We start from the raw sequence: 16,115 nt of genomic DNA, 5'->3' as shown, positions 1-16,115 counted from the left end.
TTAGTGTTTCTTTCACAGAAATGTGGATTATTTTGCTTAGATTCTTTTCATTCTTTTTCATTTTTAGGTTGGCGTCAATACATTATGTTTTTTATTTATGATTTTTTTAAACTATAAACATCCAATTTTGACAACAGAGCAGACAGGGTCACAAACAAAAATTCTCCAGGAGGTAGCTCTCGGCTTTGCAGTGTTCCACCTGCACACCTGTCTGCCTCAGCTTAATCAAGTCAGCGGCCCCCTCCTCTCTTCAGCCGCTGGCTGTGAGAACAGGAAGGCTCGCCCTCTATCAAGCTTGACAGTTATGCCATACTACTGATCAGGGAGTGTTGCTGTAACACTCCTGAGCAAATTAAGAGCAGCGATTTTGGTAGGCATCTAAATGCCTTCAAGACAATAACATGTCCCTGCCAAGTCTTTAGCTGCCTTGAAGTCAGTTAGGCTCTACAAAATAGGACACAACTATGACTGGAAATTTGAGCTGTAAATTCACTAGAATAAAATAAGGAGCTTCTAAATGTAGCAGGCCTGCAGATTCACTGTAGTGAAGTCTATTTTAGTTGTGGAAATAAAGTCACCAGCATGTGATGGAACATTAACAGGGGGAGACTTAGATATTATGGATATATTTTCCCAGTGCTCCAAATTGTCCTACTTTATAAAGAGCACCTAATTTTATCACAGAAATTTGAACAAGTAAATATATAGAGCCATAAAAGTTTCTTCAAATATGGCGCCAATGTGGAGTCTAGAGAATTTTCTTATTGCTTTTTATTAGATGGTGCCATCTCCTAATTGAAGACTAAATGCTTTAAAGTGCATGCAGAACACCGTGACCAGAAACACATATGTAATAAGTTCTGTTAAGTCTGTACATCTGGATTTCATGGTAAATAAGTTGAACACTTATGGTATTTAGAAATGAGATAATGTGCTTAAATCAATCACAGCTGTTTTCTCTTTCTTTCATGTGACTGAGCCAGTCAGAATGAGGTCATGTAAGAACAGGATGCTTTTTCGGCCCACATGGATGGCCCAGATGTGATCGGGTTTCAGATCCGCTTAGGGTCCTGCGTCTGTGACATGACACGATTTGATAGGCTGTATAGACTGATACATGTTTTAGTTAATATTATCTTCACATAAAGTATCTATGCAATCATTGTAATCACTGCTAACAGGCTAACACCACGAGCTCTTGAATTAAAGTCATATAGGTTTATAATTCAGAAGTGTTTCTTTCAAATCAGAGTCAGTTTGATTGGCTAGCTATGCTGTAATTCACAAGGAATTTGTCTTTGATAAAATGTGCTGGCTATATACTAACAGTCCATAAAAAAACTGTAACTTTATATGTACAAGCATGGATAAAACATTAGTGCAGTGACTCTCTGACACGAGCAAAAGCCTCCTCAAAAACTATTTCTGTGAACTTTCTGGTGTATAGTCAATCACAATGTGCCAAGCCATCATTCCAAAAACAGCCAATCATGCTGTGTGTTATCACTAGCGGATGCAGGATCCCTACTGGGTTAATCTGAGTTTGTTGTGTGTTGATGTCACTGAAAGAAAATAAAGAACTGTCATACAATCACTCTGAGAAAGATGTGTTGGACTGAAGCAGAGTGACATCATCGAGACGACATAACATCTTGGCCTTGAAGGGGAGCTGCAGCAGGTAAGGTCCGCCCCACTTACCTTGAGCTAGGCAGCCACATACTGGTATGTCACAGTCAGCAGATGCCTGGAAGGCCTAGACAAGAAGAGCTGTTTCCCATGGTTGTGTTTGCCATGACATATGTCAAGACATGAAGTCATACAAGAGCCTTGACACTTACAGCTATTTCCTTTGTGGCTGGGTCAGTGACCTCGGATCTAAAGCTGCATTTAATGAATGCAGTTTGTTTTTTGTTTGTGAGGTATGTATGTAAATTACAGTACCTATAAAAAGTATTCACCCCTTGGATGTTTTACTCCTCCATTGTATACATACATCAATCATGGCCAAAATAATTTGGCTTTTTTGACAAAATCATTTGAAAAATTCCTCTTTAATGTCAAATTGAACACAGATTTCTACAAAGTAATGAAAACTATATAGAAATATGTAGATTAAAATAAGTGAATAAATCATCTCCCAAGCTGAAGCTCTCTTCCAGACTGAAAAAAATTGTCTTACAAGATATTTTTTTTAACCTTTACAAACCTTCCAGCCCCAGCTGCCACAAGAATCCCCATGGTGCTTCACATTGGCGGTGTGGTTGTGGTATTGTGTTTGGTGTTTTGCACCATTTTGGTCTCATCAGACCAAAGACCTTTCTTCCACTTGACCATGGAATCTCCCGCGTGCCTTTTGGTGAACGCCAGTTGGTGCTTTTTGGCCATCACACAGATTGGTCTTGGTGGACCCTTTTTCTAATTTCCTTTTGCACGGTTGTGAGGACGGCCTGATCCAGGCAGATAAACACGTGTGCCATTTTCCCTCCATTTCTTGATGATGGATTCAACTGAACTCTGGAAGATGTTCAGTACCTTAAATTTTTTTGTATCCATCCCCTGACTTATACTTTTCAATAACCTTTTCTCTGAGTGTTCTTTTGTCTTCATGGTGTAATATTAGCCAGGAATACTGATTAACCAGTAACTGGACCTTCCAAACACAGGTGTCTTTATACTACAGTCACTTGTAACACATGCACTGCACTCAGGTGATTCTGGTTACATTAATCGTGAGACTACTAACACCAACTGACTGGACCTCTGTTGAATTAGAACAGCCACTTTAATGGAAGCCTTGCCCAGAATTCATGCAATGTATCACGAAGGAAGAAGGTGAACGATATAAACTGATATCAATGAATGGCACCATAATCTTTGTGTAAAAAAAGAAAAAAAAGTGAGAACACAGAGTTTGACAGAAGTTGCCAAAGAAAGCAATGCAAGGCTTAGCAAACAATCAATTACAAAGAGCTACGCTGTAACCTATGAACTACTAACACTGCAGAATCCAGCCATGACGCACTTATGATTATCCAAACAGTCTGAAAGCTCACTTTTAAATCTTTAGTCCTGCCTCTATGCTGCAGGTGAATTCCACCATCAAACATCAACATTGATCTGTCTGAGGTGTAAAGCCATACGCTTTCTACTAAAGACCTGTCAGTCCCTCTCTAATCCGTGAAAACTCAAGTTTTCCCCTGCAGCAGCAGATCATTCTTTCTGTCTAAGTCGTGTCAAATGCTTCATGTCTCTGAGGGTTTAGACATACGCTGAGGGCAGTAACCCACAGCAGACAAAGTATGACAGATCTGCCACATGCTCACTGGAGATTCATGGCAGGTTATCTCATACTGACAGAAAAACAACACATTTAACCCTTCTTATTCAGCCAACAGTCTGTTTGACCTCAAATAGTCCCTGCATGGTAGAAATGTTCCCATATCCAGACCTTGCATACTGTCTGAGTCACATTTTTTCAAATGCACCAGGGAGCGAAAAAGGGTCTTTTTTTAGTGTGTCGTGGATATTTTCTCAGCTTTGTTAATCATGACATTGACATTCTGAATACAGAGTGTGAGCATGTAAAGGTTGATTCTGACAGATCGATAAGTCCCCTGGTACCTTGGTGGCTGCACAGACCGAGGCACCACAATGTCTGCAGTTCCCTCGCTCCCAGAGGCCTCACAAGCATGTGGGTGTGCATGACTGTGCCTTCTTTTTAAGGGGAGTATTTATGTTTTTGGTTCATCTCAAATCATAGCTGTCAACGTCTGAAAAACTAACTGATTCTGACCTGAGGTTGTAAAAGCAAATATGAACTCAAAAGACATGTTTCATGTTGTCTTTAGGGCCAAACAGAATGAAATAAACACATCCTCAAAAATGTTCAACTTCCCAAACAGGCTGTATTTACTAATGTATCAGCTCTGTCATCTTTTTAATTTTCTCGTATGTGACTCTGAGGGTGGTTACTCATTAGAGACACAGGCCTGAAGCCAAGTACCCTTACCTGTTGGCCATTTTAGACCCTCTGGGGGGCTTCAGCCCCCAAAATTTCATCTCAGTACCTCTAAAAATAACAGCAGCATTGTCTCACCAAACAATTAACTCTGACAGGTATCTGTTAATATCTTAATTGAAATGTTTAAGCTTTATTTTGACGTTTGAGTAATCAAATGTATTCCTCTAGACATGCCTTATATAATGCCTGTAAAAGGCCTGATATAAGGTGACGATGTCTGGATGTCACATTATCTAAGCTGAGCACCCCTAACCTTGCAAAGCAGATGGATTCACCCGTTTCCGTGTTTCTCACTGGCGAATCCATCATACAAAGCTCCCATCTGAGCAGATTTGGCTCTGGGAGAAAGTGACAGGACCAATCAGGTGTAAGAAGCAGTACTTCCAGGCGCGGCAGAGCCGTGATTTAAGCAAGCAGCGACAAGAGGCAACTATGGTGGAAAAGAATTTATCAGAACTTGACAACATTTCTTCGTTGTTGTTCTGATTGGCCCGTAAGCATGTGACAGACAGAGCATTGATCCAATCACCCTCAGAGTTTTTTTCAAAGACTCTGCCCTTTCCCAGACACCATATATGGGAGGTTTTCCAGATGGATGTGGGAAACAAATCCATCTATCCTGTCAGGTTAGAGCAACCCAAGAAGGATCGTGAAAATCCCCTTTTACCACAAAGTCTGGTTCATTTGACTTGCTTTTACAGCTCTACTCAATTAGGAGCACCATGCACTGAACCCAGTTGCATTCACATGTCCTGTGTAGTGTGCCCCAGGCAAAGACCAACATGAGGCCCTTCTCCATTTAGCTAAAAGCAGTCTTAGTGAGTAAACAAAATATTGTCAAATATCTTGTTTCAGGTACCAGACCAGAAAACTGCGCTATAATTGGCTAAAAACCAAACAGTACTTGCTTATCAGCAGACAAAGTGCCCATAAAAGAATTCACCCCCTTGGATGTTTCATCTTTTTATTGATTTTATAAATCAATCATGGTCAAAATATTTTGGAAAGTACTTAAAACTGTCTTTCACATTGAAGTCAAAACAGGCTTTTACAAAGTAATGTCACTTAGATAAAAATATGTAATGTAAGTTATGTATCTTCTGAGAGCAGTGCATGTGTCTCAAGCAACTGTAGTATAAAAACACCTGTCTCTGGAAGGTCCAGTCACTGGCTAATCAGAATTCCTGCAATACAAAAAGCATTTATGTTTAATATTTGCCTTTTGCCTTTGTTAGATCACATTTATGAATTAAAGTGCTACTCGTTTTTAGTTTGTTTTGTAATAAAATGTAATATAATCAAGATATGAGAGGAAAAAGATCAAATTTACAAATTAAGCAAAATTTTTTATAGCTATTGATTTTTATTTATTTGAATTCAACAGAAATTTTACCCATTCAGGTCAGTTTACACAACAGAAATTAAACGCATACAGTGACCATGTCAGTCTAGAGTCTAGACAACACAGCCTCACTGAACAGACTGCCTTATCATACCAGCCCATACAACACATGAGGGGCAGAGCCTTTGAAAAAAAATCGTTGTGTGATAGGATGAACGTTCTGTCTGTCACATCTTTATGGGCCAATCAGAGCAACAAAGCATGTGACTTAGCTGTAACCGATTTGTGCGTGTGCCGCTACTGAGAAATAACGCAAACCATGCATGTCAACATGTCAGTGCACGACTTTCGTCATTTTTGAAAACAACTCACTGCTGTTCTTTGTTCTTCTTTTGACAAAAAAATGTCATCCAGTTCTGTTAAAACAGGCACTTTAGCTGCATCTATGCTAATCTCTTCCGCCATAATGGCATTGGCCTCTTGTTGCTGCTTTCTTACATCACGACTCGTTGCTGATTGGTCCTGTCACTTTCTAATCTGGGCCCAAACGGTTCAGATGGGAGCTTTGCAAGATGGATTCACCAGTGAAAAACAAAGAAACAGGTGTGTCCATCTGCTTTGCAAGTTTAGCAACTTGGTGCGGGAACAGCAGGGACAGAAACACAAAATTCACACTTACACTCACACACGCTCATTCTCTCTCTCTCTCTCTCTCTCTATCTCTCTCTCACACACACACACACACACACATACTCGTATTTGTCACTTTGCGGGGCCCCACGTTTTTTACCCAATTGTGGGGCCCACCCTTTCCTTTGGTCCCAGACCACTGTAAAAAAATCAGGCAAGCTTAAAAAAAAATAACAAAATTTTCAGTCACTTTAGGTTAGCCATATTCTAAACTTTTTTCCTGTGCTAATTTTTTAGACCTCTGTAAAAAATCAGGCAAGCTTAAAAAAAATCAACAAAATTTTCAATCACTTTAGGTTAGCCATATTCTAAACTTTTTTTCTCTGTGCTAGTTTTTTTGGTCACTTATGGGACACGTTTCTAGCATTTGTCACTTGTGGGATCCACTTCCACACACACACAGATATTTCTAGTCCTTCTACCTTTGCAGGGACCAAAAACTAGATGGAGATATCAGTTGTTTCTATAGGTTTTTTATTAACAAAATACTGCAAGGCTGCATCAGAGGTTTACATCCTGCATCTTCTCTCCTCACATTGGGTAGACAGGGCAGTGATGATCAAAAAACAATCACCTGCTGAACATGAATCAACTGCTGATTATTACTGTGAGCTTTGATTACAGGAAAGCAGTCTGACAGCTCCTTGTGTTGATAAGAACAAAATATAATAACATAAAAACATGATAACATTGGCAACTTTGACAGCTTTAGTATTTCAGATGCCCTTACTGGAGGTAAAACAGAGCACAAACATGTTTTCAGATGCTCTACAGTCTCAGATATATTAAGTAGATTCTGGAATAAACATTTTAATGTAAAGTGGTTATATTTATGAATACTGCAGCACATTCACTGAATAATTTCAGAAATAAATAGTCAGACTGAGTGGGAAGTTGATGCACCTGAGCTCAGTGTACGTTATAATGCAAGAATCTATTTTATATATATGAGACTTCAGAGAATATAAAAACATTTTCGTGTTCTGTTCTGCCTCCAGTAGGCTATCTCAAATATTATAGCACTTCCTCCGACAAGCCTATCTTTTACCCTGTACAGAGAAACACTTTCACTCTAACTTTCTTCGCAGAGAAGCAATTCGATTTTTAACAAAGTACTTCACTGCCCTCCAGTCTCGACTCTTCAGGGCTTGAGGTTCTGCAGAGATGCAGCGCTGACAGTCCTCCTTCCTTGGGACTTGGTTCATCAGAATGAATTTCTTTAAATGGCGTTCTACTGCAGCACATTCCTCTGGTGTCCAGGTTCTTTTAACAACAGTTTGTTTACCTAAATGGGCATGAAAAGGACAAGTTACAGAGTTGTAAGAACTTTAACTTCTAACTAGAACTGAAACACTATCAGATTGATTCCATTGGTCATCCAATGAAGTACTGACTTGGTTGAGACCATACAGGACTGTCCCACAGTCAGGAAAAATACATAGTTTTACCAACCATTAAAGGTGTGTAAAAATGGGACTATCAACATCTAACAGTCAATTCTGGAGTGTGATGCTCATTTCTCTGGTGATAACTGTGAAACAAGTGAAGTTTAAAAATACATGCTTAACTGTTATTTGGTTCCTTCTATGGTGCCATAGAAACAGGCAAAATGCAAAAATCCAAGATGGCAGCGTCCTTGGAGGGGACCCTCCCTATGTATGAATAAAAGGCTTATTCTGAGTTAATTTAAAACATAAATTTAAAAAATGTGTTATCAGATGTCAGCACTAATTTAGATCAATCTACTTATAAATGTTATGTTTCATTTTAACCAAGCTTGTTTTGCTAAATGCTAATAGGCTAAATATTACACACTGCACCTTTAACTAAATACCTCTTGCACACACAACCCCCTAGGTGTCACAGAACTAAAATCTATTAAAGGCCAGGTGACGGAGGGCTTTTAAATAGCTTATCAATGGCTTAATCAAGCCCAGATTTCGAATATCATCCACCCCACTATGTGCTAATAAATGTTCAAAATGCAGAGTATTGTTCATTCATATGCAGACCAAAAAGGCTTCAGTTTTTGTTGTACTCCTACCAGGGTTACAACAGAACAAATTCTTGTTTTTTTTTCAAAACTTCTGACATGTCCCCTTTATCAAACTGATGTCCTTCATTTCCCTGTTACTACAAAAGTCACATAATTAATCCATGAAATAATTCATCAAATAGACACAGCATCTTAAAGGGACCCAAGTTAATCCCATGTCACTGTTCACCTACTGGGTGTGCAGTGTTTCCACTGCCATGCGCAAAACATAATTTGCCCACTTGCCCAGAAAGACTTAACCTGGTCCCCCACACATGAGTTACAGTTGCGTCTACAGAGCAGCAGGTACCTGTGTAGAGTCATTTATAGATCTAATTATGGAGATGTTTGACAGAACTTATAATAAGGCTGTTTTTCTATATGAGGACTTAATATTGATCTAGAAAATCCTTGTGATTTGAGGTCATCAACTGACTTCATAAATTCAATGTTAAGTTTGAGTCTTTTTCCAGTAATTACATAACCAACAAGAATTACATCACAGAGTGCAGCTGTTATAGATAATATTTTTACAAATACAACAGCAGACAAAGTGGAGTGTGGGATACTGATGACAGATATGAGTGACCATCTGCCTCTCTTTGCTGTTTATAAAAACCATGACTGTACTGATATAGAAATCAAAAAGGAGATATTCAAAAAGAAACAGGTCACAAGCAGCACTGATGACATTAAATGAGGACCTAAAAAAACAGAAATTGGACATTTTTGGAAATATCGATAGGTTTATATGAAAAAAACTGTAAAATCCAATGTCTTGCCCAGAAGAATGTGACTGACAAACAAGTGATGGCATAAGGATTGAAAAACTCTTTCAAAAAAAGAAAAAAAAGTTATTTAGATTCTTTTTAAAAATAATAACAAAAGAGGCAGAAAATAGGCATAAGAAATATAAAAATAAGTTAGTATGGATAATAAGAAAACAATAAAAATACTAGCTACATGGGGAATAATAAACAGTATAATAAAAAAGCTATATATACTATAATAATAATAATATCTTGAATTTATATAGCGCCTTTCAAGAAACCCAAGGACGCTTTACAGGAACACATAGACATGGACAAACTATGTGAAGGTAGGATGAGTGTAAGGGTGGTTTAGTGAAGACTGTAGGCTGTGGTGAACAGGTGGTGCTTGAGACGTTTTTTGAAAATGTCCAGAGATGGAGCGCTACGAATGTCTGCAGGAAGAGTGTTCCAGAGGGTGGGGGCTGCAGCACTGAAGGCTCTGTCTCCATAGGTTCGGAGTTTGGTTTTGGGCATGGAAAGTAAGCCGGTGTCTGAAGATCGAAGGTTGTGGAATGGTGTGTATGGATGGAGGAGATCAGAAAGGTACTGGGGAGCCAGAGCATGGAGAGATTTGTATGTGAGGAGGAGGACTTTGTAGTTGATACGGGACTTGATAGGGAGCCAGTGGAGGTGGATGAGGGTCGGAGTGATGTGTTGCCAGGGTCTAGTGCTACTAGTCAACTTCTGGTGACCTCACATCCAATGCCTGAGTTACTTACTCCACTCTGCCGGGCCCGAGAAGTTAAATAGCCCTATTATACTTCAACAAATGGAAACCAGACTACAGAGTCAGAGCAAATTAACAGAATACTTAAACACAACAACAATAAAACCCCGAACAAAACGAAACGCGGCGTGAGCATTTAAGAGATCCAAGAGTCAGACCAGAGGCAGCGAACGCCAGCAGCACTGCAACAGCATTCATCCCCACAGGAGACTAACAAGCATGCTAGTGGAGTATTGGAGATGCTAACCGAACTAAGGAGCCTCCAACAAGAGAATAACCACTCTTTCAAAGACACTAAAGCCTCACTAAAGACTCGAATCATTGGTGAGTGCGATAAAACAGAGAATTGATATGCTGAATGAAAGAATCACCCCAACGAAGCAAAGGGTGAGTGAGACGGAGGACAGGAGCACACAGCAGGAGAGGACATTGGCACACCTGCTCAGAAAGGAGGCTAGTATAACAGCTAACATCAATCATTTGGACAGTGCTCAGAGATGCAATAATATCAGAATTTTCCAACAGAGAATCTGCGGAAAGAGAAAACATCCACGCATTTCTAGTTGACTTTTTACTTTCCTCATTAAAACTCCCTGACAATCTCGACATCAACATAGTGAGAGCTCACAGATCAGCTGCAACAATGCAGAGGGCTGAGTGCCCCTCCACGACTGGTAATCATACGCTTTTACTGACTACAGAGTAAAACAAACAATATTACCGCAGGCTTGGGAGCAGTGGACCATCCGGTTCCAGAGTCTGAATGTCTACTTTGATCACAACTACTCAGTGGAAGTTCAAAGAAAGAGAAAAACATTTAGAGAGGTGATCAAAATGTTGAAGAGGAAAGACATCAAGGCACACTGCCTTTACCCAGCCCTGCTTTAACTTTTTTTGGACTCTGGTACAAGGATCTTCGCTCTATCGGGGAGGCCCAGCCAACTCCGACTGAACTGGAGATCAACAAGGAGGTTTCTGACCAGGACTTACTTGAGAGGGATCAGCAGTATTTAGGATGGACAATACAGAAGGTACGAGGAAAATCTTTGGCTCATCAATCAATCCATGCAGGTACCAACAATCATTCAGAAGGGGCACAAGAACCACCTTCATTATGACTACGGTTCCTTAACTCGCTTCAAGGTCCCCAGACACACACATTGGTGAGCACTTGAGATCACATGGTGAGACATTTGTTGTAATAGAGACATTAAAGAATAATGTTAAGTTTCAGGGCAAAATCCAGACTCCCCTCATCTTATTTTAGGTGGAGGGTGGAATGCTATAAACCGGTAAATGAGAATAGACCTGGTGAGAGGACAATACCTCAGGAAGCCACAGCGAGCATGCAGAAGAGCGATGCCCACCCAGCAACATGACAGACTTTTTAAGTGATGGTTTGTTGCATTTTTACTCATTGTGCACCACAGAGAAATTGAATTTTCTGCCCAAAGTACAGCAGGGTTGGGCTGACATAACTAATATTAAGGAGTCTGTATATTTTGTATATTTTCTTAGTCATCCCAATGGTTTTTTGGAGGTCTTTTTATCAAAGAGGGCACTTAGGGTTGTTTTTTTGTGTGTTTTTATGTGATGGCAGACATGTTTAAAATATTTCACAATAAAATGTTTTACATTCACATGTATGGAAACCAAACAGAGTATGTTTTCAAGGGTACACAATAGCCACCCCAGTATCGATAGCTTTTTGCGTCAAAACAGGACGCAGAACTAGAAGAAAGCTCTAGCTCTCATGCACCTTTTCTGCCGAATAGGATGGACCTGGTTTTTCAGGGCAGGGCAAAGAAAGGGATCATTGCAATCCATCAGCTATTTGAAGGGTGTAATATTAAATTATTTGAAAGATAAATATGGGCTCAGCCATAAGGACCATTTCAAATATTTACAAGTCAGAAGCTATCTCATGTCACATAAAGATTGGGATGCATTAAGAAAAACACCGGCCCCACTGGAATCAAAATGAATTAGTTCCATCTTAGAGAAGGACAGCGTTAAAATAATATCAAAAGTGTATAAATGTTTGCAATCTTTTATAACAGGGAATACTTCAGAAATTAAGGAGAAATAGGAACCGGAATGAAATGCGATTATTGAGGAAAAAGACTTGGAGGAGGTGTGTGAGAGAACCCATAAAATCACCAACAGCCCAGCCTGGAAAAAAATTTAGTTGGAAACTGTTAATAAGATTTTTTAGAACAGCCAATATTGTTTCTAAATATGATCAAAGAATAACAAATTTATGTTGGAGGGATCAAATTGGAGACCATACACATATCTTCTGGAAGTTCTTAAGATTGAAATCTTGTTTGCAAAGTATCCACTCAGAGATACTATCCATCTTAGGCATTGATTTAACCCTAGACCCTAGGTACTATATTATAGGCTTGACCCTAGTGGGATTGGTAAATAATCAGAAAATTATGTATTGCATACACTCTTACTGATTGCATGGAAGATGATCACCTTATCTTGGCGTAACTCCACACCTCCCACAATACAACAATGGCATAAAAGATAGTGTCCATATAATCAATGGAAAAAAATAACAGCTAAAACACAATTGAATTTGATTTTTTTTTTTTGAAAAGATGGAGACCTATAATTAACTATCTCAAACTATCAACGTGACTCCTCTATGTCTGTACTTACTACTAATTGAATGCAGGGTATTTATCCTGTTGAAGGATGAATGAAATGAGATTAGCCCACTTGCTCAATTACGAGTTGTTTTGCCTCTATTCACTTGTTTATTTTGTTTTATATGTACCTACATGTAGGCACATGTGTCTATGTGTTGGTATGCACACCTGTGTGTATTAGGGATGTAACGATATGAAAATTTCATATCACAGTTATTGTGACCAAAACTATCATGGTTATCATTATCATCGCATTGTTGAACTGTGCTCAAAATGTTCAGAAAGTACTGCTGCATGCCCACTCTGTAAATAAGGGAAAAGCAAATGTAATAGTATGAATTATAATCTGCAGAGCAGTGTCTGTTCAAACTGCACATGCACACCCGCTTCTGAGAGAGCTGCTGCTGCTTCTCCATGAATTAAGCAGTATCACTGTGAGTTTTTTAAAGTGTGGTAATCAAACACAGTTTTGACGATAATTAAAATTTGAAATGGTAACAATAACCGTCACAAATTTTATCACGGTTTATCGTTATACTAACCTTGCAAAGCAGATGGACACGCCCGTTTCCTTGTTTTTCACTGGTGAATCCCTCTTGTTAAGCACCCATCTGAAACGCTTTGGGCCCGATTAAAAAGTGACAGGACCAATCAGCGACAAGGGGCAGTGCTTTCAGGCGCAGCAGAGTCGTGACGTTAACAAGCAGCAGCAAGAGCTGGTGCAGTTATGGAGGAAGAGATTAGCGTGGATGCTGCTAAAGCGCCAGTTTATCAGAACTTGACATTTCTTTGTTAAAAGAAGAACAAAGAACAGCAGTGAGTTGTTTCTTTTAAAAAACGACAAAAGTCGAGTACTTACATGACTACAGTCGCCATGTTTCGCGTTAATCCTTAGTAGCTGCACACGCGCAGCTTGATAACTGCTACGTCACGTGTTTTGTTTCTCTTACTGGCCCGTAGAGATGCGACAGACAGAACGTTCATCCAATCACACTCCGAGTTTTTTTCAACTCCTCTGCCTTTTCTCAGACGTTTCCTATTGAAGCTGTGTTTCACACATCCATCTGGCATGTCAGGTTATCGTTATACCAGTTATCGTTACATCCCTAGTGTGTATATGCATATGTACTTGTGTATATGTATACGTATATGGGTGCTAGCTTTGAATCAAGATTGGAAATTTGTTAACTGAGACCAAATACATGATGACCTATCTTTCCTTATTTATTTAATCATCTCTGTGAGAGGAGTCAGTTTATGGAACAAGCTGGACAGAGAAACCAAAGAAACTAAATCAAACTTCATCTTTAAAATTAGAATAAAAACCATCATGTTAAGAAGATCTGATGAGATCTTGAAGCAAAGTTTGGTTCTGTCTCTGTAGTATTTTTGGATTCATTTTTTTTTACCTTCTTTTCCAGATAAAGTGTAGGTTGAATACATGTTTCTTATAGAGGAAGTGAGGGCTTCTTTGGCCCTGCAGCTATTTGATTTAAAGTTTTTGTGTTTTATTATCTACATTGTTAATTACTGTCTGGTAAAAGGGGGCTGATCATATAAGCTTATTCTTCTTTCTGCTCCTTTTCATTTATTATATTGCTTTTTGCTAGTTTGTATTGAAGTGCTTGCCTTTATTACTAAAAAAAATAAACACTGAAATAAAACAAAATGAAATTCAGCACAGGTGGGGCAGGTAAACTGAGTAGGCCTTAAGTAAGCTATACTGTGTTAAATATCAGAAGAAATTAGACTGATAAAATGATGTTGTCCAGGTTAAAGTGATTACAAACATGTTTCCAGATCTATGGCTCCTAGTTAGAATGTAGCTGAGGATCTCTGGTTTTAAACTCCTGTAACTGGTTTTTTAATCTGACTTACAGCCATGTGCTTTAGTTACTTAAAGCACAACAAAGATGAGACTGCAAATACCAGACTAACAGAGACTCAACAGAGAATTTCCCCAAAGCATGCAGATCATATATATTAATAGGAGTCATCAAGTGAATTTATTATTTATTTTCTGAAAGTGAAGCTAATTTGTGTATTTCTTTTTACTGCATCAGGTAGAGATAACTGTAAATCCAATAAGTTTAACATGTCTAACAACATTTTATTACATTGGGCATGTCCAAGATGGTGACATTTAGTGAGCTTTTATTTATTATTATTTTCCTTGATTCAGAGATTCTTAATATCAGTTAAAAACTTGGGAACAAAATGTTCAAAGCTGTTTTTATTTTTCAAGATGGAGGATTTTACAGATAATTAATAAATCTGTTTATCCCACAACTCACCACAGTTCTCCCAGCTTTAAATATATGCATATTTAGGGATATTCCTCCTCACCTGTGGTTTTCACAGCCTTAAAACTTGATCATGTAATAGAAAGCCATGTAGCCTCTGTGATACCATGATGCAGATACCAGAGCTTCAAGCTTGTCTATAAATCACAATCACATTCACAATCCGCAACTACATGAAATTTAAATGCGTTTTTCCTGTTAACACAGAGTTTGTGGGTTTGCATATCTGTTCATACACTATTCTGATGAATTTGCTGACTTTTGCAGTGAAAAGGAAATTATGATCAATTATTTCATTGGAAAACATGTCAGAGTTATTAAAAAAAACAACATATTTTGTTGAGAATTAAATTTAGTGGATATAGTTCCTGCACCTCTGATTGCAACAGATAGTTACAGGCTAACTTGGTCTGATAGAAGTTAGCTTTTTCACTGTACTCCATCTATCTAGCTTACTACACACTAGGCACTGAAGTTGCATATTAAATGTCGCACAGTCAAATAACCTGCCGTGTTCTTAACGTTCCTCTCTTTTTTGAAAACCTTGTCTGGTTTTGGGCAGACGCTGTAGAGGTCCTCTCTTGTAGTGATGCGGTGCTGGCCTCATCTTCTGATTCCTGAGCTTCTGGTATACTGCCATCTGGTCAGAGAAAATAGTTACAAGACAGCTATAGACTAAAATATGAATATGAAGTAGCTCTTGGTAAGCTGGCTGCATTTTTGTCTGTCATGCATACCTCATTTTGTCATTGACAACTATAAAATTGTAGTAATAGAGAGTAAAGATTTCATATAATTTGTACATGGTGCCTGTGTCTTTAACAGATAAACAGGCAGAATTTGTCCATTAACCTGCCTGATTCTTCTTAGCTCACCTCTAGTTTTTGCAGAGCTTCTCTGGTTTTGGGCAGATGCTGCAGATGTGCTGTCTGGCAGTGGCGTCACACTGTCCGCATCTTCTGACTCCTGTGTCTCTGTAATGCCAGCAACTGGGTACAAAGAAAGGCCATTTTTAAAAAGGAACCATGCAATGAGGAGGCCACTGAGACCTTGCAAGACAATGATTGCACTGACTGGGAAGTGCTCATCTCTCAGACAAGTGTGGAGGAAGCTATTGATGTTCTCACAAATCATATTATCTTTGTAAACACAGGGTTATTGTATTAAAAGTGATGATGATAAGAATCCAGGACCACTAACAATTTGAAAGACACAAAAAAAATTAGCCTTTGCTTCAGGACACAGGACTGAGGCTGAACTTATTTAAGGCAGGCTAAATAATGAAATAATACAGGAATTTTAAGACAAAGGTTTGCAAGAGACCAAAACCAGGGATGTCTTGAAAGGTGTGAAGACATACTGGCTTTCCAAACACCAAGTCCAACATACGCGCAGCTTCGAACTGGAGTGGGAGGAACTGAGTACCAACCTCGTGTACAATGTGCCTGCTTACACTGATATTTGTAGAGTTTTCAACCAAGGGATATTGAGGGGTGCTCAAGAGAATACACGTGAATAAAGCCCT

This window comes from Cheilinus undulatus, linkage group 10 (assembly GCF_018320785.1).
Source record: "Cheilinus undulatus linkage group 10, ASM1832078v1, whole genome shotgun sequence".
NCBI lineage: Eukaryota > Metazoa > Chordata > Actinopteri > Labriformes > Labridae > Cheilinus > Cheilinus undulatus.
This window is presented reverse-complemented; position numbering follows the sequence as displayed.